A 25,793-nucleotide genomic window follows, 5' to 3' on the forward strand; every position below is an offset into this window, starting at 1 on the left:
TTACTTTTTGAGGCGATTGATGGAAATAGTGGTTCACATGGGAGGCGCAAGCCTTATTTACAGGTGATAAAAATGTTCCCCTTCCTTCTCTGCTGCTCAGGTGCCCTCCTGCCTCTGTCCTCTCTCCTCCTGGATGGTGTCCTCTGGATGCAGGAGGACAGGGAGATGGGGGACGATCAGGGGGCCCGGAGGCCCGGGCGGGGGGCCTGGGCAGGCTCTGGCTAAGACGGGCTCCAAGGGCTCTGAGAGGGACGAGGGCCGTGGATGGGAGTGCTGAGATCAGCCGACAGGCACCTCCGCGGGTTTTACGTCTCTTCCACCGTGTTTGGGAGATACAAACCAAGGACCTGAGTAATCTTGAAGTTTCTTTTGGCTTCTGAAATGTTCTTTCCATCATGACACTGCTCCAGGCCTGAAGGCCGTGGGCCACTGTTTTACAAACTGTGTTCTTTTAACTAATCTCACGGCAAAGAAATCTAAAAAACACACCTTGACACGTGCCCAGTAGAGCTCTCCTGTTCCTGAGACTAGACCTGCCTCATTCTATCATTTATGCATCAATTCGCTCAACAAGCTCTCCTCAGGCACCCAGCAAGTTCCTCCCCCGGCCCCCCGGCCCCCCCAGCTCTAGTCCCGGGCCCCGTAACTCACCAACTGCGCTGCCTCCTCATTTTTACTCTCCTTCCCCATGTCTGGGTACCCTCAAGGCACACCCACAGGCGTCCTGACTGGGTCCTCAGGCCTGAAGGCAGCGCCCACCCTCCATCTGTGCCCCTGGTCAGATGCTGCAAGAACAAGTCATAGTAACTTGTTCACACGTCTGTCTTCCCTGCCTGACTTTGAACATCTCAAGGTCCAGGGCCATGTTGTACTCAGCCTTACATCCCTAGAGCCCAGCACGGGATCTGGCACCGAGCAGCCATCAGTGAGGAGCTGTAGAATTTCAGAATATCTGTTTGGTCCCATTCCATCAGCCAGTCAGTCGGAACAGGGACATCCTTAGGTACATACACGGCACACACAGTCACTCTGCCCAAGAGCTAACAGCTTCTCGGGACACTGACTGGCTTCTAGTCTGTGGGTGGAGGTGTTGGGGTAGCCTTGGAGGTACACTGAGGAAGGGCTTCTGCAGGAGGTGACATTTGAATCAAGTGGAACTCGCTAGAATCAGCAATTTTCAACACTAGTTGCATGTAAAAAAACCAAACCCTGAAGACCCACATAAAAATACTGGTGACAGGGCCTCACTCCCAGAAATTCTAATTCAGTTGGTCTAGAGTGAGGCCTGAACATCATCTTTTTTGTTTTGTTTAGTTAATTATTTAAAATTTTAAGCCTCTCCAACGATTCTAATGTGGAGGCCAGGGTGGAGCCTCATTATGCGCCATGAAGGGGGAGTGGAGGTAGCTGCATGCAGTGAGCAAGAAGAACCTTCCAGGGCAGCATCTGTGAGGGTCCTGAGCTGAAAAAAGAGCTCGGCATAGTCCAGGAAGACAAAGAAGCATGGTGAGGTGGCGGTGAAGACCAAGAGGGAGGCAACGTCTCAGACCAGGGCCCGCATCAGGATGCCAGAAATTCTGCAAGCTGCCTGGGAGGCTGCAGGGGAAAAGCACACTTTCTGGGCTGTAGCTTCCCAGGTGCAAGGCCGTCACCCCAGATCGCTCTTGATGATAGCCATACTCAGAGGTGGCTATTTTCTGCTGCATACAGGCTGCTGGCGAAGGCATTGTGAAGGACACCTGGCCAGGTGGGGGCTGTGCCGAGGCCATCAGCGGTGACCAGGGCAGGTGGGGGCTGTGCCGAGGCCACGAGCAGCAACCAGCAGTTTCTGCAAAGGTTTAAGGTGGCCTTTCTATAACGTCCCGGGTACTGCTGGAAGGGACCCTGGCTTCTGTTGTATGTGTTGGGCCCCAACCCAGACCCCCTGAATCAGAAACCCTGCTGGTGGGGCCGGTGAAAAACGCACACAAAATCCTGGAAGCCGGCTGATACGGTAGGGAAAGCATGTGCTTTTAGAATCAGAGAGAACGAGGCTCAAATTCTAGCCCCGAGACTTTGCCATTTGAAGCTACACGGTTATGTAAGGTCTCAGAAAGAAGACCCAGTTTTCTTTGAGTTGCAAAAGGAAAGGAGATTGACGGTCTTCACTTGTAGGCACGTGGGGGATTTGAGAATAACAACGTGGAGGGTCCAATTCCTTAGATGGAAGATTGTCATAGTGGTGATGGTGATGGCGACGATGACGGAGGTGATGCTGTTTCATTCTTTGAAATTATGTTGTGATTCATAACCGTGGAGTGAAGTAATCTTCAATTATGCTTGTAATTGATTATAAATATCATATTCACATTTCACACTTAGGCTGATTAAAAAAAGCTCTTTATATGAAAAGTGATAAGAACACTCTGCCAAATGTTTCATTATTAAATCGATTCCTTCATGCTTTTCTGCTCTTCCCAGAGAAGATAAGTACTTTTTTGATGGTGAGAAGTCTGAGATATATTTATCCCCAAATCTATATCTTAATGAATCAGAAATCAAGAGATAACAGTTTAAAGGCGATGGAGTGTCTGTAATCTCCTAAGGCTTTTACATATATTGATTTTTATATAAGCAACAACCTTTCCAGGTAAATTTTAATACCTCCATTTTATAAAAGGGTCAGTTCCTTAGAATGAATAAGCCACAACACAAGCCTCTCCCTGGGCTAGGCTTCTGGAACGGAGCGACCGTGAGGACAAGGAGAGTCTAGAGAGCTCTGAGCAGGAGTCTTAGGCAGCCGGCCCCTAGATCTTGCCCCATCTGCTTCATGCATCCACCCCCTTCTCATCCCCATCCAGCCTTAGAAACTGCATCTGCTCCAGAGGCCCAAAGGGCTGCTGGGTCATCATGAGCTGGGGAAGAAAGGGGACCCCTGCTGGTCATTTGCAGCCCAGGGAGCTCTGGGAGCTGCTGTCCCTGGAGTGGAAAACAAGCGTGCCTCTTGTTTTCTTGGGTTTGAGCGGTCATTGCTGTTCTTCTTAGTGCTGGTCTCCACAATGGCTTTCTCTGTGCTCAGTCCTTTAGCTCAGTCTCTCCGGCCTGGGGCTGCCTCTCCCCCGGGAGCCCCCACAGGAAATAGAGGTGATAAGCTCCTCAGCTGGCTTACGACTTTCCCAGTGCATTCACGAGGATCTAAATTCCAGGTCTGCTACTCACCAGCTGGGTGGCTTGTGCAAATCACTTACTTTCTCTGAGTCCTAGGTTTTTCTTCTGTGAGGGGGAGGCCATCAATCCCTCATGCAACTATTCTGAGGTTTGAACGTGAGAATGGATATAAATATGTCTTGCATATTACAAGCACATCGTTGGTGCTCAATAAATGTTCATCCATACCCCCTCCTTCTTTGGGCAGGTGGAGGTCAACATTCTCCTCCACGGCAAGAGCTTCCCTTGAAGCCCTTAGGATGCAGCTACTGGTTCAAACACAAGCAAGCTGAAGCTGAAGAATTGGGTGATGTCTGGCTCTCGGTTTCTGCGGAGATTCAAAGTTCTAAAATTCACCCCATTTTCAGAGCTTGCCAACAGCTCTAAGGATGGCGGACTCAGTCTCCTCCGGGAGACTCACTTCTCTGGCCAACACTGTCACCATCCCATTGACTTGGGGGAGGGGGTGCTTCTCTAAATGGTTCTCAATCAAGCTTGGACTCGTGACCATCAATGTCTTGCCAATCAGTCATAACCGACACACAACATGACCACTACGGGTTCAGACGTAGCAACAGGGAGACGAGGCAGTGCTAAGAAATCGGCCAATCTGGCTTGTCTTCAGCTTGGAGTCCTCAACAGCTGCCTCCAGGCCCAGCTGTGAGACCCGCATCCATGTGACAAGGCATCAACCTTCTTTTCTCACTCAAAAGAGCCTTTGACCCAAACAGATGAGGCTGAAGAGAGAGGCCAGAGAGAGGAGGTGAGGGCCAGTAGAAGGCCCATCTTTTAAGTCTGGTCTCCTCCAGTCACTGAGGTTGGGTTTCACCTTTCCCTTCAAAGGGCAGTCTGGTCTCATTTCTGTAGAGTCATGGCTTCACCCGATGGGAGGGAAGGAAGGAAGAAGGTTTCATTTCATCAACTGGCCAGCTGGGTTGGCAGTGGCTTTCTGGTGCTCCGTGCTGTGGATACTGAAGCTGCGTGGGCTCCGCAGAAAGGAGTGCTGTCATTAATTAGTTATGTCTGCCACGGGTACAGGAGCGGGGAGTGGCAGCCACATGCCACACACTTGTCATCCCAAGGAGTGCTGTCATTAATTAGTTATATCTGCCACGGGTATGGGAGCGGGGAGTGGCAGCCACATGCCACACACTTGTGTATTGTAAGATGAGTCCACACCCCTAATCTCAAAGGTGTGTGGATGTGATTATGCATGAGGCCATCTGTTCTGCCGAGAACTCTGATGGAATCCGAGTTAGAAGAGGAGGTTGGGAGCAAAGGGCTGGGGAGGCTAGAATTGTTCTGAACGATAGAAGGAGAAAATATTGGAGTTTCCACACTCATCCAGAAGGAAGGAGATGAGCATAAGGATTGAGGATGGGGAGAGAAGAGAATCAGAATCTGTCACTAGACTGGTGGAGGGCTGGGGGGCTGTATGGCCAAGCAGACAATGAAAGATCCAAGCCAGTCAAGGTGGGAGGCTAGAGACCACAGGAGTAGTTGGGGGGACAGGCTTGGAGCCAGACTGCCTGAGTTCAACCTCTCAGCCCTGCTACGTCCCAGCTGTGTAACCTTGAACAAGTTTCTTATCCCCTCTAAGCCTCCGTTTCTTTCATAAATGAGACATAACAATAGTGTCTAATTCGTAGGGTCATGGGGACAATCAAATCAGATAATGTAAATACAGTGCGCAGCACAATGCCCACTATATAATAAGCACCCCGTAAACACCAGCTTTTGTTCTTTTTATTTATCACACACACGGTACTAATATTCAGTCGGAAATCAATCCATTTCTGAAATACATACTCCCTCTTTGTCTCACCCGCAAATCTTTAGTATGCTCTACACATAAACACATGGTTTTGCGCGAAGGGGATGGGGTTTTCCAACCCAGGAAATGTGATGCAGAATCAACACGGGCGCCTGCGAAAAGGACCATCCAGCTAAGGAGGCAACAGTGTGGGACATGAGCAGACTGTGCCAATGGCTCTCTTACCAGGACCCCAGCCAGGAATTGATGGAAATTGTGAAGAGCTTTGGATTTCCATGGGGGCATGGAATGTGGGCTCAAGCTAATGGTGCGTGGGCCTGTGAATCAGGAGGGCTCTGGCCGGCTTCGGGTCACATATCCACAAAAATCAGGTAGCAGTGCAGCAAGAGGTGGGCACACCAGGCCAGGGAAGATACAAAATGCATAGGGCCCTTGCCACTGGGCCCGGGGTCTGAGTGTCTCGGGCACGGCTGTGCCGCTGCAGGAACCTCCTGTGAACCAATGGCACAGCTTCAGCACCAGAAAGTGGCTGCATGGGAAGGAGGCTCAAAGGCAGGCCTGTGTGGAGCCACTAGGGTGCCAAGGGTGCAGGGTCACACAACGTCCTTCAGCTACTTGGCTCCTTGGTGGTTAGCAGGAAGGACACACAGGGGATGAGGCCCACTTGAAGTCTGAAAGGTTGAAAGGCAGGTGGAAGGAAAATCGGCATTCTTTCCCCAAGGACACGGAATCTGCTCTTAAATGCAATGGATCTTGCCCGTCAGTCTCTATCAGATGATCCCACTGCCTGGCTCTGGGGCCATCCTTGAAGTGTGGGCAGGACGTGAGGCCTCCTTGGGAAGGCTGCCTCTCTACTCGGAAACCCAGAGGTGCTCTGACAACAGCAAGTACCCTTTCTGGTGTGGGATCCGCCGCCAGTCATAATATTGTTTTTAGAAGCTTTGGACAAGAACCTTCTGGTCTTTGATGGTAGGCAAACTAGAAATCTAACATTTACGTAATCATTTTTCTCTATTATCTTTGCAATAAACATGTTTCTAAAAACACACGGCAGAGGTTCCTTCTTTTCAAAAGTTTGAAAGACAATCCTTCCTAAAATACTGTACACCGTAATCTAGGCCCGGGGTAGCAGATACATATGGGGCTGCCGGGCCCCTCTGCCCCGTTCCCATACCCGGGGCAGCCATTGCTAATCAAGCACAACACTCTTCCACCGCATTCCAGGCAGCCCCTGGCAAGCGCTTGGGGTTTGGCATATAGTGTGCTTTGCTTCCTGATTATCCCTTATCTGAAAAACAGGAGAACTGGGTTCTAATTTGACCATGGCCATTAATTAACTGAGTGTTTTAGTTTCCTTACCCATGATTATTATTTTTTTAAAGATTTTTATTTTTTATTTATTCATGAGAGACACAGAGAGAGAGAGAGGCAGAGACACAGGCCGAGGGAGAAGCAGGCTCCATGCCCGGAGCCTGACGCGGGACTCGATCCCGGGACCCCAGGACCGCGCCCTGGGCCAAAGGCAGGTGCCAAACCGCTGAGCCACCCAGGGATCCCCTTAAAAAAGCTGATACTGTTTAAAATCTCCATTTCCCCTCAGTTGTTAGAAATTTGCACAGAAATAGCGATTATTATTACTACTATTGTCATCAGAAGGCAGTTCTTCGTTCTCAAGGTGGCCACACCACCTTCACGCTCATGTTCATGATCAATTTAGAATTGTAGAGTAGATACATATTCGATATTGTAGTTTGTTTATTACAGAGAGAGAGAGAGAGAGAGGTGAAGTGGGGAGGGAGAGGCAGAGGGAGAGAGAGAATCCCAGGCAGGCCCCACACCCAGCGTGGAGCCTGACACCAGCCTTGATTTCACAACCCTGAGATCATGAGCTGAAACCAAGAGTCGGACGCTTAACCGACTGTACCACCCAGGTGCCCCTCAGTACTGCGGCTTCATGTTTAGAAAGCAAACAGAGGGGATCCCTGGGTGGCGCAGTGGTTTGGCGCCTGCCTTTGGCCCGGGGCGCGATCCTGGAGACCCGGGATCGAGTCCCACGTCGGGCTCCCGGTGCATGGAGCCTGCTTCTCCCTCTGCCTGTGTCTCTGCCTCTCTCTCTTTCTCTCTGTATGACTATCATAGATAAATAAAAAAAAAAAAAAAAAAAGAAAGCAAACAGAGTTACCTAGTCCTTGTGTAATATGCCCATTCCGAATCTCCCAGGCTGCTGCGCCATGGGGCCAGAGGGCTGAGAAACCTTGAGTCAAGACGTCGGAAGCTGGAGGCGGCTGGGAATCTCAGCTTCTGTTAGGATCTGCTGTCCCTTCCCATTCTTTCCTTTCTCTCCACCCCAGGGTCCTGCAGACCTCCAATTACTCCTGACATAGCCTAGTATTACTGTCCCCCACTGCCCACTGGGCTGCTTTCTTCACGACCCCACCTCTTGTGGCTGCCTGGATGTCAAGTTCAAGAGCCTGTGAATCATAATGTCCAGGTCAGGAAGTGGTGAGTGATAGTGGTGACTCACCCCACGCCACACCAGAAAAGGGGCCAGACGGCCCAGGTGATGAGGTTGCAGACAGAGGCCCCACCTGCCGGGGTGGTCCACCCTGCTGGGGCAGCCCCTGGGACGCAGTGACCTGGCAAGGTCAGCACAAAGCGAGCCTGTTTCCTCCTGTCCAGCAGGGGTGTGTGTCTGGCCTTTGCTGTGCTGCCTAACCTGATATTTTCTGGGGCACTGGACCTGTGTTTATTTTGAACAGCTTCGCCTGCCAAACTCATGCAGGGGAAGGGAACACAAACAGAGGACGCCTGCGGTATTCCCTCCAGAACATTTTCTTTCCAAACAAGAGTTGTTTGCCTTCAAAGACTCAATCTCTTGATGGCAGACAGAGAAATCATCAATAGACTAATCAAAATGGCAAGCGGTCCTTTTTTTTGGTGTAGTGCTCACTAAATTCAGGTATTATACTAAGCACTTGATACAATAGAACTCGTTGAAACATCACAGCAGCCCCGTGCAGACGAACTCTATCTTACTGCTGGGGAGACGGAGGCCCCTGGAGGTTGAGTCACTTGCCGGGGCTACAGGGCTGGTAAGGGGCATGTTCTCTCCATTTGAACTCAGGGAGTCGGGTTCAGGCCTCTCGTCTTCAAGGTCTCAAGGAAACTGAGCCCTAGATGAGGGACACATCCTTCGTCCTCCCCTCTCTCTTGCCTTAAAGGCCGCATTAACCTGTCAGCTTGTCCTATTGACTCTACTCCCAAAATAGATCTCAAATGTGTCTCCCTCTAGTCCAGGCCACCATCATCTCTGGCCTGAATTCCCCCAATTCCCTCTTAAGAGATCTCTCTGCTTCTGCTCTGACCACTCTCCTGCCAGTTCACGTTCCATACCCATGCCAAAGTCACCTTTCATTATCAGAGGTCGAAACATGTTTCCACCCCCGACCCCGCTAACTCCCATGTGAAACCATCTCCAAAAGCTTCCCGCTGCACCACACCCCTTCCTGTGGCCCACAGGACCCCAACTACTCACATCTTGTGCTCCTTTGCTCCCTTGCCCACCACCCACTGCACCTGAACTGGCCTCCAGTGTTTGCCACGCTTCTTCCCAGCACTTGACCTTCACATGCCTTCTTCCATCTCCTGGGTCTTGCTGGCTTCTTTTCATCCCGAAGATCTCTGGTTTAAAGGTCCACCCCTTACAGTCTATCTTCCTTACCTCCTTATACAATTAGATTCTCCTCTGTCTCCTTCATAATGTCACAACTTGAAAATGCACAAACACACACACACACACATACATTTACATATATATTTTTTTGTTATCTATCTTACCCACTGGACTGTAAGGCTCACAAGATCATAGATAAGTCTACTAAAGTCACTGATAGGGGCGCCTGAGCGGCTCAGTCCATTGAGTGTCTGCCTTCAGCTCAGGTCATGATCCTGAGGTCCTAAGATCAAGCCCCACATCAGGCTCCCTGTTCAGCAGAGAGTCTGCTTCTCCCTCTGCCCCTCCTTCCATGCTTGTGCTCTTTCTAGCTTGTGTGCTCATTCTCTCTCTCTCTCTCTCTCTCTCTCTCAGTCTCTCTAGTAAATAAATAAAATCTTTAAAGAAATAAATAAGGGGCACTGGGTGGCTCAGACAGTTAGGTGTCTGCCTTTCAGCTCAGGTCATGATCCCAGGGTCCTGGGATCGAGCCCCATGTTGGGCTCCTTGCTCAGCAGGGAGTCACTTCTCCCTCTCCCTCTGCTCCTCCCCCTGCTTGTGCTCTCTCTCTGCCTCACTATCTCTCTCTCAAATAAACAAAATACCCTTAATTTGGGGTACTTTATAAAGAAAGAAATAAAAATACAGTTACTGATACATTTCCAGGGCCTAATCCCATGACAGGAGGGCATACTTGAGCTGCTAAGCATGCATTTGCAGAATGTCTTTACTGATTTCCATCTCCCCAAGGCCCATGGAGAGATGTACCTGGTTTTCTGATTCCACAACCCTCCTCTGGCGCCAACAGAGTGCACTTGATTGCAAATGTCAGCTCGAGTCTAATCAGTGGTATTCTGGTACCCGAGAAAAAAAATAATCCCTGATTTGTAGCACTTGCTGATTTCCATGGTGTGATCACTCCCACTGTAGCTAATTTCAAGCAACCAACGTGATGTCAGTGAAAGCAGAGCTGGAAAGAATGTGTGCAGGATTAGCTCTCGGGAGCCAACGAGCCTGGTTCTGCACAGCGCTGGGCTCCTCGGGTTTCGGGCCCATCCGACTCTCAGTAAGGGATTCAAGGACTTTGACCTCCGCACTCAAAGGGCTCAGTGTGAAGCCCCCCCGCCCCTTGCCAGCTCCACCTTCGGCCACGTGGCACGGATCTGGTGCCACAGCTGGTGGTTCAAGGTTTGGACGTGGGTGTCTATAATCCAGCTCCCCTGCCTCCCAGCTACTTGGCCTCAAACGGTTCACACAGCCTCCTAAGACGCACTTTCCTCCTATGTCAAGTGGAGATAATAATGGTACCTACGTGGTTGCCATGACGATGGAGTGAGTTTCTATGTGTCAAGGGCTTACTACAGAGTAGGGATTAAAAGCCTAAACTCCAGAGCCAGACAGCCTAGGTTCAAATCCTGGTTCTGCCTCTCATTAGCTGTGTGACCTTGTGTCTCAGGTTCTGAAGTTGTAAAATGGAATAATAATAGTACCTGCCTCACAGACTCGTGAAGATTGAGTTCGTAAATGTCTAGTAGAGTAAAAGCTACCGTTGTTGGGGACTACATGTCATAGTCCATATGCGAGTCCTCAGCGCAGTACCTGGCACACAGGAAGTGCTTGATAAAGAGGAGGAGCTTTCATTATTAATAACGCCTGATGTAGGGCCATGTCCCCAGCCCAAGTCCTCAGCTGTGCCCCAGATCTAATACGGGTCACTCAGAGCTTCTGTCTTCGATCCAATGATGTGTCCACAAAAGCTGCTCTCATCTGTCACCCCTGGCTTCTCTTCCTGGGGCGGTCTCATTGCTTGGAAACTGCTGTTTGTCCAGACCTCGCGGGACACCCAGCTCCCTGTCTCACTTCACGCCTGCATAGGGCCCTGGAGCCCCAGGGCAGCAGATGAGCCTCGCTTGGGTGGTGAGCGACACAAGCACAGTCCTTCACCCAAGGTCCTCCCCATCTGGTCCAACCTGTCTGCTGTCACTAACTCATGCCTTCCTGGCCCTCTCAGGATGTAGGGTGCTTTCAAAGAGCTTAAGGAAGTAGGCAGCACAGGATGTGGAAAATGGGCAACATTTCAGACATAGGCACATTTCTCTAATATACAGAATCGACTAGAAGATCAGCCGCGGGTGGGGCATAATCCAAAGAACACAGACGTTGAAAGTTGACCTGAGTTCAAATCTTCGGCACCATTCCTACCCTCTCTGAACCACAGACTTTTTCTGTACTTTTTGGGGGTATATTAGATCTGTAAAACATCTAATAGGGCTGCTGCTCAGTTGTATTCAGAAGTACAGACAAATAAATCAAAATCACACTTACGTACCTGCCCTAGGTTATATGCTCAAAAAGGAGTAGCCATGATGGGAGCCTTTCTAGGCTACCCTAGACTCTCCTGCTTTCTCCGACTCTAAATAGTGGAAGGCCAGGTTGAGCTCGTGGCCTTACTCTATTCCACTCACACTTGTTAGAGTTTCCCGTGGATTTTTATCGTCAGGTTTATATCCCCAGCCCTGACCCTTGCCCTCAACTCTGAATCTGTAGAGCCAATGGCACCACTTGAAAGTCTAGAGGGCGTCTCAAACGTATCACAGTCAAGACACAACTCAGGTGTCCCCCTCCTCGCCATGGGCCTTCCCTCTAGGCCTTCTCCATCTTGAGTAAATAACTGATGCCTCCATTCACCTAGTGGTTTAGGCTGAAATAGGCTTTTGACCTAGGGGTGAGAGCCTTTGATTCTTTTGTCAGACACCCCCACAACTAAATTATTAGCAAACATTGTCAGCTCTACCTTTATTTTATTTTTTTTAGTAGTCCCGCAGCACAATTTTAATAAAGTTTTACTGATAACTGAACAATTTATTCAATATGGCAGGGATATGACAAGCGTGGTCATAAAGTAGCTGGTCTTATAGGTCAGGAGCTATGATCCTGGACCCACTGCTCAATCCACTTCAGTATCTGACTGATGTTATCTTCTAGATCTTCTGGTTTATTGCTGGGCAACTGATGTACTATCTCTTCTTTGTAAGATGCTAATGCTTCCTCATAAAGAACTTGAAAAATTTCACACTGAATATTGTCTTTTGGTTTCTTCTCATTATAACCCCTTGTTTCGAGTCTTTTGTACAATACACTGTTATCTGCTTGCAGCACAAAAACTATATGGAACCAGCGTTCCGGGAAGAAATCACAACCACGATAATCAACAATAACCCCACCTTCACTCATTTGGTTTTCTTTTTTTTTTTTTTTTTTCTCATTTGGTTTTCTAATTCATCAACTACTCTGCCTTCATCTAAAATGGGGCAATCATACTCTTCATCGAAGCCATAATTGCCTTTCTTGAGCTAAATCACCCACATTAATGTATTTCAGTCCTGATCTCGATGCATGTTCTTTGCCCTAGTGTGGTTTTTCCAATCCCCGGGGTACCAGTGAGCAGGATGTTCAGAAGCAACATGGTCCTTGGCGCACTGGCTCCCAGCTCTACCTTTAAAATATATCCTGAATCTGATCACTTCTTAGCCTCCCCACCGTCCCCAACTTAGTCCAGGGACCATCACCTCTCTTGAGAGTAGTTCTTCTTGAAGGGATCACCTGAGGATGTAGATTCTGAGTCAGTGGGTCTGGGTGAAGCCTGAGGGTCCGCATTTCTAGCACATTCCCAGGTGATGTGGGAGCCACAGTGAGAAGCACTGATGCCTCTGACAAGCCACCCCGCTTCCACTCTTGCCTGCTTCCTCCTGGGCAGCCAGCAGCATAATATTAAAATGTGAAGCAGATAAAATCGATCCCCCTTACCCAACCCCTCCCCCAACTAATTTCTTCCCTTCCAACTTGGAGGGAAATCCCAACCCGCAAGTCTCAGCACAGTCTGGCTCCAGGCTCCCCTCTCCAACCTCCTGTCTGCTACCTCTCCCTTGCTCACAGCACTTTGGCCTCCTTTCTATTCCTCAAGCACAGCAAGCTGCCTCCAGTCTCAGGGGCCTTGCATTTTCTGGTCCTTCTGCTAGACTAATGCTGAGCTGGAGAGCCCGGTATGGTGCAAAGCTCTATGAAAACAGGTGAGATGGACTTATTCCTGAGATGGGGATGGGCCTCTGCCCCCCCCCCCCCCCCAGAACTGATCCTACAGCTCCTGCAGCCTTTCTCCCCGGAAATGCGGCGCCTCCTCCCAATCCCTCTGTGTTCTGCATTTTGTCATTTGGTTGCTATTTAGAGAGAAACTTAGCTGGAAGCCGTGATGTGAGATAATCACAGCGCAGCAAGGCCGTCGACTCACTGAGCCCCTACTCAGAACATTCTCAAGGCAAACCCTCTGTGCCCCCATCAGACTCCTGGCTTCTTGGAAACCAAGAGAGCAGCTGGACAATCTTCCTTCTCCAACCAGTGGCCCAGAGGAGTGCGAAGCTTCTGGGTGATCTTTGCAGTCACCCCTAAGGTTCTGTCCTGTAGTGTCATCTGAGCGAGAGGCAAGAAGGTACAGTGGCTCTGCCCAGGGGGCTTGGGCCAGCCTGCTCGGGGTTGAGTCCCAGCTCTGCAGCTAGGACTGCATTACCACAGGCCAATTATAAGAGATCTCCAAGCCTGTGCTCCTTGTCTGTAAAGTGGGCGTAACAGGGGCTCCCTCCCTCACCTGTTCATAACCGTGTTCATATGTCTTGTGAGCTTGGCACCCAGTGAGCGCCCAGTAAGTGCCAGCTATTATCCTCAGGCTTCATTATCCCCTATGTCTTCCAATAATGCAGCAACCTGGGCGGCAGAGTCGATGGGAAGAGTGTGAGTTTTTGATGCCAGGCACGTCTGGCTGTGAAGCCCAGCCCTGCCGGTCTGCACGTCCCTGGGCGGGTGGCCGACCTCAGTCTGGTCATCTGCAGAATGAGGAGACCCACGGCAACATCCTGAGCGCGCATGGGGGCGTGAATCGAAAACATCTGGCACTTAGTGGGGGCCTCATAAATGTTCCTGCTCCCCCCTTGCTCCCCTTTACCTCCCCCTGCAGCTCGCCTCTGCATTCACAGTACTTCCCCCTTTTACTGTCACACTGAAGAAGTGAATACATGAGGTCAGCGCCAGCAGGTGCTCGAAGAATCCAGGCTGGTGCATTTCCCAGGTCACACCGCCATCCGTCACGAAACACTATCAAGAGCCAGGAAGTGGCTCAAAGAGACGCAGCAGGTCTCCTCGTGGCCCTGCCATTCTTGTGCCAAGTGTCACAGGTCAGTAGGCCGAGGGCCCGAGAGGCTGGGGGAGGAGGAGCCTGAAGCAGAGCATGGAAACAGGATGATGGCCAAGAAGCTCCCCGTTGGGCGAGCTAGGGTTCCATGCCTGGCAGCCTCCCGCCCTCTCTCGAGCTTTGCAAGTAAAAACCAATGCTTTGTAGTCTCAGAAAAAGGTGGCAACGGTGTAAATACTCATCAGCAGGAAGCCAGTTAAAGAAATTATAGTCCATGCGAAGTATGAAATGCTTTGCCTCCATTAGAAGGGAAGAAGTGAATTTATAGGGGCTGCCGTGGAAAGCTGCCAAGTGAAAAGGCAAGGTGCAGAATGCTCGGTACGGGATGGTTCCACTCCAAGCTCTAGAGTGGGGTATGGACATATATGCATGTAAATGCATGAGCTGCGCACCAAACCGTTCACTGTGGTTACCTCCAGGCAGGGGGAAGGGCACTCAGGGCAAGCATGAAGGTGGAAGCCCTGCTCTTGCTTTATGCCACCTACACTTCCGTGCTACTGGTTGCTGTACACATGCAGGACTTGGGGAGTTCAGGAAGAAAAAGGAAAAAAGAAAGGAGAGGAAAGCTGATCATTCTCTGTCCACAAATCCAAGTGCGTCCAGGGGAGGACGCTGAGCGTCTGTGGGAAGCCTTGGCCTCTCACTCGAGTCATGGCTGATTCAGAGCAACGTCCAGGCAACCACATCCCTCACTGCCGATCCTGGGCCTGCTTCTTCGGCGCCTCTTACAGAGGGGCTGGGGTTGGGGCTGCCTTGACCCAGGGCTCTACCTGAAACCCATCCTGTGGCTCAGCTGTGCCCGCTCAGGCCAGAGCAGCCCCAGGAGGAAGCTGGTCCCAAGGGTGCTGGTGCTAAGCCGAGATCCCTCTGTGCACTCCTGTCCAGAGCCCCCAGCTCTGGTATAGACTCCAGGTGACGGCTCCTGTGAGCTATGATCATAGGGACACAAACTGTATTTTTCCCAGTAAGGTTGATTTAATTGGTTAATATCCTAGATTCATCTTCGTCAGGTCACGCTTTGCTCCAGGATGTTCTCTGGTCCTCGATGACAACACAGGACGTGGAACACAGCAGGAACTCCTTACCCTGGCACTCAAGGTCCCCCAGGGTCTGGCCCAACGAGATACTCATCCTTCTAGGTCAGAAAGAAGGCATATCCTGTTACGTTTTGTGACTCATCTTGCCAGAAATGGTTTTCAGAAACAGATGCCACCTGTCAAAGCTGCCATCTGCCCTGTCTTTGCTCTGAAGTCTAAGGTGGATAAACCACCCGGCCTACCCACCTCACTTTTTCACTTGAATCATCCGCAGACTCTTAAATGAAGCAGGATGGGTAAGAATAATTCTAATGATGAAACAAGCTCCCACACAGCGAGCTTTTACCTTGCGCCACGAGGCGCTAAGCGCTTCACGTATATGACCGCGCTTCTTTCTCAGCAAAATTCCAAAGCAATATCATGTGCTCCTTTTACAGATGATGAAACTGAGGCCCAGCAAGCATCAGGTGAAAGGGGTTCTTGACCACTCAGCAGTACTGCCTCTCAGCTGTACTCTTCAGCGGGAGCTCACGGATACGTGGGCACCTCTGCAGTCACGGTGGCCTGCTGAGGTGTGCAGAGAAGGATATTCCACGGAGCACGGCCCCCGGACGTGCCACGCCACGTGTCCCACTGTGCAGTACACGTCCCGGCGTTCCCACCCCTCTGTCCCACGGGGAAGTGCACCTGGGCCTCTCTCCCCCCGGCGGGGCCTGGCAGGTTGAAAATGCTTGAGTCAAGCTCTTACTTAATCTCTGTGCTCTTACAGGACCCTTGAGAGAAGACATCCTCCCTGATGAGCTGTGAAGAATGACTTCCAGGGAAAAGCTCTTCAAGTGTGTCAAGAGGGTCTGTGTAGCACACCTAAGGGCTTTGCACGGCAACCCCGGTGGGATGGTTTTTTTCCTCCCAAGAGCTGTCTTGAACTAAGACTCAGATAATGGCACTCACATTCTTTCTTGGCCATCAGAACTGTGTGACCCTGGGCAAACAGCTCTCCCATTTCAGGCCAACTTTATTGAGAAACAGCTTACGTACAGAGAATAAAATGCGCCCACTTGAAGTGTTCAGTTCAATGAGTTTTTTAAATGTGACATTGTAACCACCACCCCACTCAGGATAGAGCCATTTCCATCACTAAAAGCTCCACCTTCTGCTTTTGGTCATTAGGGATTAAATGTGTCTTTTCCAGTATTTCACATGGATGGAATTATTCTCTACGGCGTCTTTCTGTTTGGCTTCTCTCGTCCTGCATGTTTCTGAGGTTGGTTCATGTTGGCACACGCACTGGTAGCTCGTTCCTTTTAATTGGTGGGTAGTGTTCTATTGTATGGCTGTAACACAATTTGCATATCCATCACTTGTTGGCTGTTTGGATTGTTTCTAGTTTGGAGCTATTATGAATAAAGCTGCTACGCTCATATGTAGAGAAGTCTTTTGTGTAACTCCGTATTTTCATTTCTCTTAGTTAAATACCAAGGCAGGGAAGTTCTGGGTCACATGTGTATCTACTTTCCTAGGGCTGTCGAATAAAGTACCACCAACTGGGTGGCTTAAAACAACAGAAATCTATTGTCTCACGGTGCTGTAGGTTGGAAATCCGAAATCCAGGTGTTGGCAAGGCCCTGCTCCCTAAGGACCCTCTGGAAGAGAGTCATTCTTGCCTCATCCAGTTTCTGGCAGCCTCAGCTCCAGTCCCTGGCTTGTGGCAGCAAAACTCCAGCCTCTGCCTGTTTTCACGGGGCCACCTTCCCTCTTTGTCTGTGCCTTCACCTCGCATGCTCTTCTGTGCATCTGTGTCTACATTTCGCTTCCTATAGAAGGACCCTTGGGATTAGGGCCACCCTAATGACCTCATCTTAACTGGAGGATGTCTGAAAAGAGCCTGTTTCCAAATAAGGTCCCATTCACAGGTGCCAGGGGTTAGGACTTCAACATAGTTTTTTGTTGTTGTTTTTGTTTTTTTTGTTTTGTTTTGTTTTTTAGGGGGTGGATACAATTCAACCCATAACACATGATGAATATCTGTTTAACTCGGCAAGAACTGCTAAACTATTTTGGAGAGTGGTGGCATCATTTCACATTCCTACCAGCAACAGAAGAAAGTTCCAGTTGCTTCACATTCTTGCCAGTATTCATCATGCTGTTGTGTTTTAGTGTTCCAATGGGTATGTAGAGGTAGCTCGTTATGGTTTTATTTTGCTTTTCCCTGGTTATCAGTGGTGTTGAGTGTCCTTTTAGGTGCTTATTTGCCACTCAAACATCTTCTTTGGTCAAGTGTCTGTTCAAATCTTTTGTTCAGTTTTTAACTATTGTTTATCTTCTTATTATTGAGCTATAGATGTTCTTTTAAAAAATTATCATACAGTATATTATTAGTTTCAGAGTGGAGGTCAGTGAATCATCATTTGCATACAACACCCAGTGCTCATTGCATCACGTGCCTTCCTTAATACCCATCACCCAGTTACCCCATCCCCTGACCCACCTCCCATCCAAGCAACCCTCAGTTTCTTTCCTAGAGTTAACCCCCTCTAATGGTTTGTCTCCCAAACCATCTAATTTCGTCCTATTTTATTTTTCCTTCCCTTCCCCTGAGTTCATCTGTTTTGTTTCTTAGAGTTATTAAGTGTCCATTACAATCTCTTCTCCCCAGACCATAAAAACAGGAGTGATAGTCTCATTCTAAAAATTTTTAGACTGCTTTGTTTCAATCTCAGATTAAGTGGTGGAAGTAGAAGGAGCATTTAACCCACTGACCAGATGCAGATATGGAGGTGTATTATACCCTTGAACACAGCAATTTTACTCTAGAGAATTTATCCAGAGGAAACAGACTAGGATTCATGAGAAGATTATTCCTTTCTGGCACGGAAAAACAGGAATAAACCTAACTGCTCCAAAATAGGAGGCATCCATAGTCTATATGATAGAACACTATACGGCCACTGAAATAAAAAAAATTAACATGAGAAGATGCTTCTAATGTTGAATGAAGAAAAGGCCAGTTACAAAACATATGGATAATATTATCCTTCAAGAGTGTTCACAAACACCGTAGGAAGATAGGTAGGTGATCATTCCTAGATGGTGGCAATTTGGGTAATTCTTACTTCCTTTTGACTTATCTGTACTCTCTGACTTCCCTACACTTCGTAATTGTACAAGTGTTGACTTGTGTTGCTGCCAGGGTGTGATAGTCAGAGGTCAAAGGTGTGACGTGGCCTTGTTACCCTAAAGGCCGACCGGAGCGGAGTGGGAAGAGCACGGCCTGGTGCTGTCTCAGGGGTCCCCATCAGTGGGCACCCTCCAGGACTGGTCCCGCCGAGCACATCTTTGCTCCACCGGCAGCGACAGTGAGACAGAGCTTGCTGCCCAGCCAGGCGAAGGGCCGTCCTCCCTGGGGACTGAGCTACCAGACTCATGGCCCTGGGCCCCTTTCCCCCGGATTACCGGGCTGTCCTGAAACATGCCACAGTCGAGGCCTATCAGGCAAGACTGTGCAGATAAATGTTAAACAGCTGGCTGTCCAGGAAAAAGAAAACCAGCCCTGATTTGGAGTGTCTGCTTCTTTCTGTGGTATAAATACCCACACATGGCCCATTTCGAGCTACCGACGGGACATCTTTGACTGTGGCGTTGGGAAGAGATGTGCAGAACTAGCCATCATAGAGGACGTTTTAAATAGCATCCCCATCACCGTGAAACAGCGGATGTAAACCGCAGGTGCAAACAGGGGAGTAAAGTTATTAAGAAAGTGATGGAAGTGATGGGTTTTGAGTTATCGCCTTCGTTTTTAATACAGTGCACTTCACTGTCAGGTTATATAATTTAATTTTTAATCACGACCGTCGTGAACACACAGCTCACAACATTCCTGAGACTTTAGCCACTGCTCGGGTGCGCAGGCACCGGCCAGCCCTCGCAGACACGCTCTGCCCCACACGCGCTCCAGAAGCTCGTAAACTGCCTCAGCCGCTCAGTGTCCTCATTTTTCTGTAAGATGAGACTAATACTGTAACTCGCGGCCGTGGGGTGGGGTGGGGTGGAGTGGGGGGGATTAACGTGAAAGTCCTACACTGTGGCTGGCACACAATAGATGCTCCGTGACCATTCCTTCCCAGGCATTCCCTGAAGCAGGTGCGGGATGCAGAGCTCGCCCCAACTCTGCCCCCCCAGGACCCACCTCCTCTGTCCCCTTCTGCTCCCCGACTTCAGGAAAGGGCGGCCTCACTCTGCATCCATTCCACGTTAGTCAGGCATCAGGCCACAGTCCCTAAGAGGGACTGGCCACAGGGACAGCAAGGTGTGGAGGGGGCATCTGGGGTTGAGAGCTGGAACATCTGGATGCAGGTGCTGGTGTTGCCACTTGCTTATTGCAGACACGAGTTATCTAACTTTCCCGAGCCTCAGTTTTCTTGTCTGTGGAAGGGGCCGTGCTGCCTGCCTCACAGTCAGAATGACGATGGAGGATGGTTCCAGACCTGCTGGCAGTGAGGGTGGAGACCAACCGCCCAGCAGATGCTCATTTCGTATTGAAGTTAGGTTTCTGAGTTTCCAGGCTTGGTGGGGATCAAGGGGGCAGGGGCATTTCACGGAGCAGAGGGTATCTTTGGCCCTAGGTCTGACCTGAGGACTGTTCTGCATGCTTCCAGGGAGGCACCAACTGATGCACGGTGCCCGCATCTCCATGACTGCTGGGAGCCCAACGACAGAGCCCAACCGGAATCTGCAACAGTGGACAGACACACACGTGTGCAGGCATGTGTATGCTCAGCCCCAGCCCCAGCCCCATCAGGGCTGTGGTTTTTTCATGTGCTGGGGGGCAGTTTGCTGCGGGAACCGTATCGGGGCCGTCCAGACCACAGACCAGGGGGAGACAACTACAGCAGTTCAAGCCAGAGACCTGGAGGGAAAGCAGCACCTCCTACCCTGCCTCTACTTTGTGCAGAAGAGGCTGGCAATGCCTGGCCCCCTGGCCCCTGCCTGCCGTGGAACCTTTAGAAATTCTTGAGGCTCGGGCTTGAAGGGGTCAGTGTTCTCCTGCAATACTTGAGGAGACCTGGCTATAGAGTAAGTCACAGCTCAGCTCAAGTCCAGGCTTTGCCACGTTCAAGCTGTGTGATTTTGTGCAAGCTACTTGACCTTTCTGGGCCTCCTGTTCCATATCTGTAAACTGGGGAAATGGATAATACATACCTGATGGTGTTGTTGCTAGGATTCATGACTTTATATATAAAGCACCTAGCATAGTGCCTAGGTCTCTGAAAATTGCTGTATGATTCCTTCTATTTTTTTTAAAAGATTTATTTATTCATGATAGACAGACAGAGAGAAAGAGAGAGAGAGAGAGAGAGAGAGGCAGAGGGAGGGAGAAGCAGGCTCCACGCCGGGAGCCCGATGCGGGACTCGACCCCGGGGCTCCAGGATCGCACCCTGGGCAAAAGGCAGGCCCCAAACCGCTGAGCCACCCAGGGATCCCCTGTATGATTCCTTCTAAATATTGGTCCTGTCACAGTTGCCCCTGGCCAGCACCCTGGCCCTAAAATACACTCCAGCATGACCTGACCCTTGTAAGCTCCCCAGGCCCTGCACCCTCCTGACCCTGAGCCCACCCTCCTTTCTGCCCTCTGCCCTCTGGCCAGTCTGGGGGTACATGGCACATACCACCTGCTCAGATGGGGCCATACAGCCACATCCCTGCTTGCCACGGGTGACCGTCCAGCACTGCACAAAAGACAAAAAGCAGGAGGAAGCCAGCCTACTCGCCTCTTCTGCTCCATTTCGAACAGTTCTGATGCACTGATTAGAATATTTGTATTAAAAACAAAACAAAAAAGCAACCAGAGCTCCCACCCCACGCCTCCATTTTTTTCTCAGCCAGCTTCACTCCACAGCCCCTCAAGGTCGGTAATAAAGACATTTGGAACGCAAACCACGTTCAGGCAAAGTCACACTCAGAGATGCTGGGTGTGCACTTCCTGACGTTTGCTAGGGAGGCCATTAGCATTTCTGCTGATAGGGCCGAAGCCCCCGACCCTGGCCTCTCGCTCAACCCCACTTGCAAAGCTGGGGGATAATCTGCAAGGTGGGCATGGCTCCAGAGAAGAGCTCCGTGTCAGGCAGTGTCATCGATCCAGGGTGGCACCACTGCCTGTGCAGCCAGCTCCATTCTAAAGGATATTGTGGCCCCAGCAGAAGCTGCTCCACCCTCTGCCTCGGCCAGGGTGCAGAGGTTTTGCATTTCTCCCTTGTCATTTGCCAGCTGGGTGACATTGGGTTAGCCACATGACCTCTCTGGCCTTTGGTTTTCTCTGCTATAAAATACTAGTTACCTGTTCATCCAAAGAGTTGTGATGCTAACGAATGGGACGTGCCTCTGAGTCACATAGCAGGTGCCTGGCGCAGAGTGAAGGCTCGATAAACATCAGTCCCTTTTTTTCTCCTGTCTCCTGCCTTACCCCACCTCCTGTCAATGTCCCTTATCCAACTCTACCTGTAACCAGGTACCAGACCAGGGATGGGGAGTGTCTGGCATCTGTATCCCCCCAAACCCCTATGAGGGCCCTGGCAGACATTACTAATCTATCCCTACTGTAGTAGGCAGGATTGTGGCCCCTCAACGATGTCCACGCAGTAACCTCTGAGCTCTGTGACTGCGGTAGGTGCCACGGCAAGAGGAAATCTGCAGATGTGACTATTATCAGGATCTCGAGATAGATGATACGGATGACCTGGGTGGGCCCAACATAATCACAAAGGTCCTCATACGTGCGAGAGGGAGATAGGAGAGCTGCTATCGGGGAGATGCGGCGTGAGCAACACTCAACTGGCCAGTGAAGACGGAGGAAGGGGCCACAGGCCAAGAAATATGACCAGCGGCTAGAATCTGAAACGGGCAAGGAGACAGCCAGCCCCCACCCCACCCCACCCCACCAGGGCCTCCAGAAGGAGCGCGGCCCTCCTGACACCTTGATCTTACCCCAGAGAGACCTACGTTGGACTTCTGACTTTCAGAATTGGAAGAGACTACATTTGCGTGTTACAAGCCACCAGATTTCTGTCATTGGTTATAGTAGGAACAGGAAACTGATCTACCCATCCTCAACCTTCCTTGGCCTGAGAGTTCTTCTTCTCAATATAGCGCTCCAGGAAAGTACCCCTGAGAAATAGCAGGTGTGACCCTCAGCCAACCCTCCCTCCCCCCACCCCCACACGCCCGCCCCAGGCACACACAATGCCCCTAACTGGTTCATCCTGCAGTGCTCTGATTATAGTCCGCCCTGGCCTGATGGCGCATCTGTCGGATTTGGGACCTTTTCAGGTCCTCCCTCTGGTACCTACTCTCCCCTTAGCTTAAAACCCAACCACTCCACCATCTCTGGACCTCTTCCTATAAGCTCAGAACCCCTTTAGGGCCCTAGAAAAAAAAGACTACTCCCTCCCAGGGCTTTATTCTCTAGTTCTAGTGAAAGTCTAGCCTCCACGGCTCCTGTGACCCATAACTGGGGGATCCTTTGAGCAAAGGAACCCACACGAATGGCTGGATCCTAAGGAATGTTAGACCACAGCCTGCCTCCCAGCTCCCACATCTCTCGGCGTCAGTACAAAAGCCTTAAGCACAAGGGGTTATATTAGATGCATAAATTCATATCCATTGGCCTGTGGCCACCATAGGAACAAAGGCTTCTTGGAGCAACACCCAGCTCGCACAGAGGAATGCTTCCTATAGAGGAACAAAGGGTCTCCAAGAGAGATGGGTATTTTTTCCACTTATGAATGCAGAGGAGCTATAGACGACGGCAAAGCTCCCAGGGGATGGGCACCGAAGGGGAGACAATAATAACTTACAGTTCAAAATGCCCTGACATCAGACACCTTTTCCCCCAGTGCTCATTTGTGGAGTTCACCCCTTGCAAATGTAACGCACATGCATTCTTCTGTTGGTGCATATACCAACCCCCTCCAGGATCCCAACCCAGCAGAAGACAGCCAGTGTACACGTGCATGTGTGCACTCCACCCAACGTGCCGACCCATGGATACATGTGTGCACACACACAGCCCCAAGCATTGACGTGCTCATCTCTGCGATGAGAGAGCACGCACGAAGGCATCACAGCGCGTAAATACGGGGTGGCTGCATGTAGGCACATCGCTAAACACATAGTTTAACACGTAGTTAAACATCTATGTGTTTATGCAGAAGTGGTTCAATCCCAACTTTGCGGGAAGCCTGTGCCCAAATACGTCATAGCACTTAGACGCCTAGACCCATCCATGCTGGGGCCCTCACGCAACTGCAGGTGGGATCGGTACCTCAAAACCATGGTGATTCCCACTCCACGCACAAACCCGAGGCCCACACCAGATGGACGGACATGCAGAATGCAACCTGCCACACAGTCTCCAAATGTCTTAGTGAAAACAAGTGAAAGCCAAGTAAATAGAAGCAAAGGCCTTTGATGTTTTTGTTTCTCCAACAGAACTGCTCTTGATTCGAGGCGCTGACTGCTGCAGGCTGCCCACCCGCTCTCAGCAGGCAGCCGCCGCGAGCACTGAGCTGGTGCACACTGGTGGCATGGTAATCGTCTCCCGGGGGCCTTGGGTGCCCGTATTAACAGGGGTGTGTGCTCGTGCACACACACACACACACACACGCACCCCTGACTGTTTGCAGCTGCCTTGCCTTTTCTTTTTAAATCTCTCATATAATGCACTTTGCAATCCAGCCCCCCTCCTGCTCGGCTGGGCTAAACTATTTTGGGAATTGGCGCAGATGCTGAGAGCAAAGATATTATTCCGAGATGCTCAACAGAGATCAAAGCTGCTTAATCAAAGCCGTCAACTCCGTGCACAGCGCCTTGGCGCATCCAGGGCCCAGGTGGAGAGGAAGCAGTCGGAGCGACCGGTTAGGAGTCAGGGAGAGCCCAGCAGCGCAGCTCCAGGTCTGACACCTGAGGTCATCTACGTCTCTAAGCTCCTCTCGCTTGCCATCTCCAGACAGAAGTCCGCTCCACACAGCCCCGGAAGGATGAGAGTCTCTCTGCTTAAAAGGCCCTCCAGGAAGGAAGATTTCCTAACCCTGTGCTGAGCAATTCTCACACGAGGAAAGGGCTCTGTGTCTCGGTGCAGGGCTGATGAAACAGTCCAGAACTTTCGAGGACCAGCCCTCTCCGGGGAGTGCTGCCGGGTGGGGCTGGATGACACTGGAAGGCGGTGGCGGGAATGGGAAAGCCACCACCAAGGGTGCAGCTCCTGTGGGAAAGTGGGCACAGAGGGGGCTCCAGGGGATTCCTCGGGGCCTTCTAATTGCCACGACACTGCTCTCTCTGAGAATACAGCACAAACAAAGCAAAGTCTCTGCCTCTAGGGAGCTCACATTTTAGATGGAAACCGGAGGGAGGGATGGGGGAGACAGGTCAGGCTGTAAGTAAATAGAACTTGTACTTTAGATTGTTTTAAGTGGTAGGAAGGAAACAAAGTGCTCTGAAAAACAGAGAGAGTAGCTGCATGCTGTGGGGATGGAAGGCTGTGTTCCTCTAGAGAGGGTGACGTGTGAGCCCGAACCTGAAGGGTGAGAAGGACCAGCCACCAGCCACGTGAGGAGCACAGGGAGCTGTGTCTCACACAGCAGGTGCACACGCCGGCAGGGGGTGGGAGCCTGCTGCTGTGTCTGCTCGGGAAAGGCTTTGTGGGTCACGGGGAGGACTGTGCCCTTCTTCCAAGAGGCTGAAGTCCCTGATTATTGTGAGGCACAGTTTAAAAGAGGACAAGAGGGGATCCCTGGGTGGCTCAGTGGTTTAGCACCTGCCTTTGGCCCAGGGCATGATCCTGGAGTCCCAGGATCGAGTCCCATGTCAGGCTCCCGGCATGGAGCCTGCTTCTCCCTCCTCCTGTGTCTCTGCCTCTCTTTCTCTCTCTATGTCTATCATGAATAAATAAATAAATCTTTAAAAAAATAAATAAAAAAAATTAAAGAGGACAAGAGTCGAAGCAGACAGACCAGCTCAGAGGTCCCTGCAGTGCTCCAGACAGAAGATGACGGCCACCTGGACTAGCACAGCACCAGGAGAGGTAGATCCCGAAGGGTGGGTTGGAGAGTCACCTGTAGGTAGAAATGAGGGGCTTGCCGATGGGTTGAATGTCAGCAGGTAAGGGGACCGGGGAATGTTGCTGCCGGTCAATTTTACAGAGTCGAACCACCGATACTCAGAAACCCCGGGGCTGGGGGCACCTGGGTGGCTCAGTGGTTGAGCGTCCTGGGATGCAGACCCGCACTGGGCTCCCCGCAGGGAGCCTGCTTCTCCCTCTGCCTGTGTCTCTGCCTCTCTCTGTCTCTCATGAATAAATAAATAACATCTTAAAAAAGAAAAAAAGAAAAAAAAAGAAATCCCAGGGCTGGGAGAGACTTTGGAGCTCACTTCTCACTCAGAGTTTAAACAGCCCCCCGGCCCCCCAGGAGGACATCAGCCCCTGCTTGCACGGGATGGTGAGCTGACCAGCTAGAGGGCCCATCTATCTACCTGATAGACAGCAGGGATCCCGGGAGAGCTGTCCCTCCGGTTCTGAACTCCATCGGTGCCACAAGATCCCTTTACAAGAGCAGCACCTGGCTGTGGGTGTCAGACTTCAGCACAACCAGGTTTTAGAAAATCCCTAAAGGGCCCAAAGCCAGTACGTCATCTTTCTGGAGCCCTACATTTGTATCCCTTAGCTCACAACCCAGCCACTTGGCCCAGAAAACTGGGCTGGCTAAAGCCCGTCCCTATTCTCTTAGGCCTTGGAGATGGGGTGACACCATCTGAAACTGTGTTTCCTAAAGTAGGCCCTGAAACGATGG

General features: G+C 50.7%; 1 pseudogene; it reads right to left on the minus strand.

Moving 5' to 3' along the window:
- Positions 1-11,591: 11,591 nt before the first annotated feature.
- LOC121476024 lies at positions 11,592-12,138 on the minus strand (annotated as a pseudogene).
- Positions 12,139-25,793: the final 13,655 nt, after the last annotated feature.

Source organism: Vulpes lagopus, chromosome 15, assembly GCF_018345385.1.
Source record: "Vulpes lagopus strain Blue_001 chromosome 15, ASM1834538v1, whole genome shotgun sequence".
Classification (NCBI taxonomy): Eukaryota; Metazoa; Chordata; class Mammalia; order Carnivora; family Canidae; genus Vulpes; species Vulpes lagopus.